The sequence below is a fragment of the Poecilia latipinna genome, unplaced genomic scaffold (genome assembly GCF_001443285.1).
Source record: "Poecilia latipinna isolate Pla-1442-1.1 unplaced genomic scaffold, P_latipinna-1.0 Scaffold3004, whole genome shotgun sequence".
Lineage (NCBI taxonomy): Eukaryota > Metazoa > Chordata > Actinopteri > Cyprinodontiformes > Poeciliidae > Poecilia > Poecilia latipinna.
The window spans coordinates 10,260-13,529 of NW_015115620.1; the positions used below are offsets into that span (position 1 = coordinate 10,260).

At 43.3% G+C, this 3,270-nt stretch overlaps 1 protein-coding gene across 2 annotated transcripts in view; it reads left to right on the forward strand.

Moving 5' to 3' along the window:
• The first annotated feature begins 359 nt into the window (after positions 1–359).
• Positions 360–3,270, forward strand: part of LOC106939862 (guanine nucleotide-binding protein G(I)/G(S)/G(O) subunit gamma-13-like) — a 7,444-nt gene continuing 4,533 nt past the window's right edge. Inside the window, exon 1 of one of the 2 annotated variants that reach the window (XM_015022430.1) lies at positions 360–790. The gene's annotated coding sequence lies outside the window, so the exon portion shown is untranslated. The remainder of the gene's footprint in view (positions 791–3,270) is intronic. The other variant, XM_015022428.1, reaches the window with a different exon arrangement.

The window sequence follows — 3,270 nt, forward strand, 5'->3', positions numbered from 1 at the left end:
ATTCTTAGTCCATACTAAGAATGAAACAGTAGAAAGTTATTTATTTTAATCTTATTGATGCTTTTGCACCTTCAAACATCTGAGTAATGGGGCAAACCTTCCTCCAGTGAGACATTTCATATGAGAGGCAGGGGTCACCTTGGCAACACACAGGACAAACAACCATTAACCTAAGGAGAATTAATATAGCAGTCGTGTTTTTGGCCTGTGGAAGGAAGCCAGAGTATGGAGAGAACCTGCCATGCACAGGGAGAACATGGATACTCCATGCATAAAGAATCCACCGGGATTCGAACCCAGAACCTTCTTGCTGCAAGGAAACAGTGTTACCAACTGCGCCACTGTGTCAGTATTCATAAAAAAATTACTCAAGAATTAAGTATTAAACCAACTATTTCTCATTCTCTTGGTGGTCTCTGGGAGCCTGTCCTGTATTACCAGCCTCATTAGAAGAGAAAACGAATTTCCTGCTTGTTCTCCCTTCGGCTCTCGTCCTGATTTGCCTGACTTTCCAGCCGTAGCGCAGCCGGGATTTGCATACAGGTGTCTTGAGCCTCGTTTGATAGTCAAATCAGGCAGCTCGTCTTTCTCACTCTCCGAGCTGCGCAGCCAGCATCCAGTCGCAGTCTGAGAGGAACGCCGGGGAGTGCCGACCGACAAACACCTATTCGTCATCTACGCCTCTTCTTCCCTCGCAATAGCCGGAGAGAAGCTACTTTCAGCGGATACTGTCGCCGTAGAAGCCCGATCGGCGTCGTCTATCCTCCGGTCCTCTCCGGCAGGCCGGAAGGTAAGACTGCAGCCATCCATTATTATGGCGATATGTCAGCCTGTGATGCTGTGGTTTATCTCAGGCCTCCTCCTACAGCCGAGTTATCGCACAGAGCATGGAAAGTGGTCAGCATCTCAGCTTTCTGGAGAATGGAGTCGGAATGAAAGGCAGCGGGTCTACATGGATCCATGAAAACAGATGAAGCCTCTAAACAGGAAGACCAAATTCATGCATGGTTTCCTCTGTTTTATCACGACTAAAATATACCTCGTGATAAGGCGGAATGATGAAAAATAATGCAATTAAATATTACGTGTAAAAATGATTAAAGTTGATAAGATAGGGAATACGCTGATATCTTTGTAAAAAAAAAAAGATCACTATGTAGCAGGGCTTGTAGAGCTGAGCCTGGTGTATACATAATTTACAGGTTAAGCAGCTGAGATATGGCTCAGGACACTACATGCAAGTACTGTGATGAAAATAGATCTCAAGATTTCAGTACAATTTGCTTTATTCAAATTTGTATGCTGTATATGTAATAACATATACAGTGCCATCCCAGCTATATGCTGGCTTTAAAATGAGTTCATTTTTGAAAATTTTAATTTTTAGTTTGAGAAAAAAAATTGTGTGGAAGGAAAATCAAAACTTAAGGAAATTAACAGTTGTTCCACAAATATCATAAGGCATCCATCCATCCTTTCTGATGGATGGATATACATCCATGCAGAGAGTAGGATTTCACATGCTCTCTCAAAATATTTAAAACCCTAGAGGTTTTTAAAGATTTCTTGTTGGGAATGAGCAGATTGAATTTGTGTGTGATGAACCATTTCCGTACTGACTGAGCCTCACGTTTCAATCATTTTCCTGCTGAAATACCCATCACACTTGATTTAACAAGTTGAGATATTCCAAACTGCTCATGATTCAACACATTCTTTTTACTTTTTTTAGTTATTAGTGCCTTAATAATTTTGTAAAAAACTGAACATTAAGATTGTGCCATCAAGCTGCCCCATGTTTCCACTGGGAATCTGATGACTTGTTTTTAGTGATGATAGTCTAAAGTTGAAAACCCTTCATGCCATCACCTTTGCTCCTTCCAAAGATTCGCTATGGAATTCTAGTTGGAACTCTGGATCCCCCCACAAAGATTACTTTAAGCCTAAATCTACCAGACTTATGAATAATATGGAGTTTAAGTGGAGCTCCAATAGATGACTGATGGGTCAATTGTCAAAGTAGATGATGATGCAACTCTTAGCTGGTCTGGCCACACAGATCCAGTGAGGAAGGACTCATTTAATATAAAAAGTATTCTGTTCTTTTTATTGAGGACTAAAATGTAGGAATACAAAACAGGAAACTTTGTCCATGCTGCAACTCCTTCAATTCATCTAAACGCAGTGTGAAAATAAAATAAAAAAACAGCAGCTGTGGTATGTATGCATTGATTTTATACAAATGGCTTGAGAGTTTACTTAAGTTTTGTTAAAGCTTTAACAAAAATTATGACTGTGTTCAGGAATGTTCAGGAGAGAAGCTCGAGCTTTTATTTTTCCATTTTGTCTCGTTCCAACCACAAACATTTGTTGGGTTTTGTCTTGACTCCGTTTCAGACCACATTAATATAAATCTGAAGTTTGCCTGTGTATTCAGCCTCCTTTACTCTGATACCCTTCAATAAAATTCACAATGTCATGTTTCTTTTTCATTTTTATTAAAACGTGCACGCCATGTTCAAGCATCAGGGTGTCCATATGTGCACTTGGCACGGGAGACCCTAGGCCGCAGTTCGATGATCGACATTGTCGTAGTTTTGTCGGATCTGTGGCCACGTCTTGGACACTCAGGTGAAGAGAGGTGTGGAGCTGTCCACTGACCACTACCTGGTGGTGAGTTGGCTCCGGTGAAGAGGGAGGACGCCAGTCAGACCTGGCAGGCCCAAACGTATAGTGAAGGTCTGCTGGGAACATCTGGAAAAGACTGATGTGAGATGGAGATTTAACTTCCATCTCCGGGATAGCTTTGAACATGAGGAGGTGGGGAACATTGAGTCTGAGTGGACCATGTTCTGCACTTCCATTATCGAAGCGGCTTATTGGAGCTGTGGCCGCAAGATTGTCGGTGCATGTCACAGCAGCAACCCTTGAACCCATTGATGGACACATTCGGTGAAGGATGCCGTCAGGCTGAAGAAGGAGTCCTATCGAGCCTTTTTGGCCTGTGGGACTCCAGAAGCAGCTGATGAGTACCGGCATGCGGCTCGGGTGGTCACTGAGGCAAAAACTCTGGCATGGAAGGAATTCAAATAGGCCACGGGGAAAGACTTCCGCCCGGCTTCGAAGCGATTCTGGTTCACCGTCCGGGGCCTCAGGAGGGGGAAGCAGTGCAGCACCAACACTGTTGTTTATAGCGGGGATGGTGTGCTGCTGACCTCGACTCAGGACGTTGTGGGCCGGTGGGCAAAATACTTCGAAGACCTCCTCAAT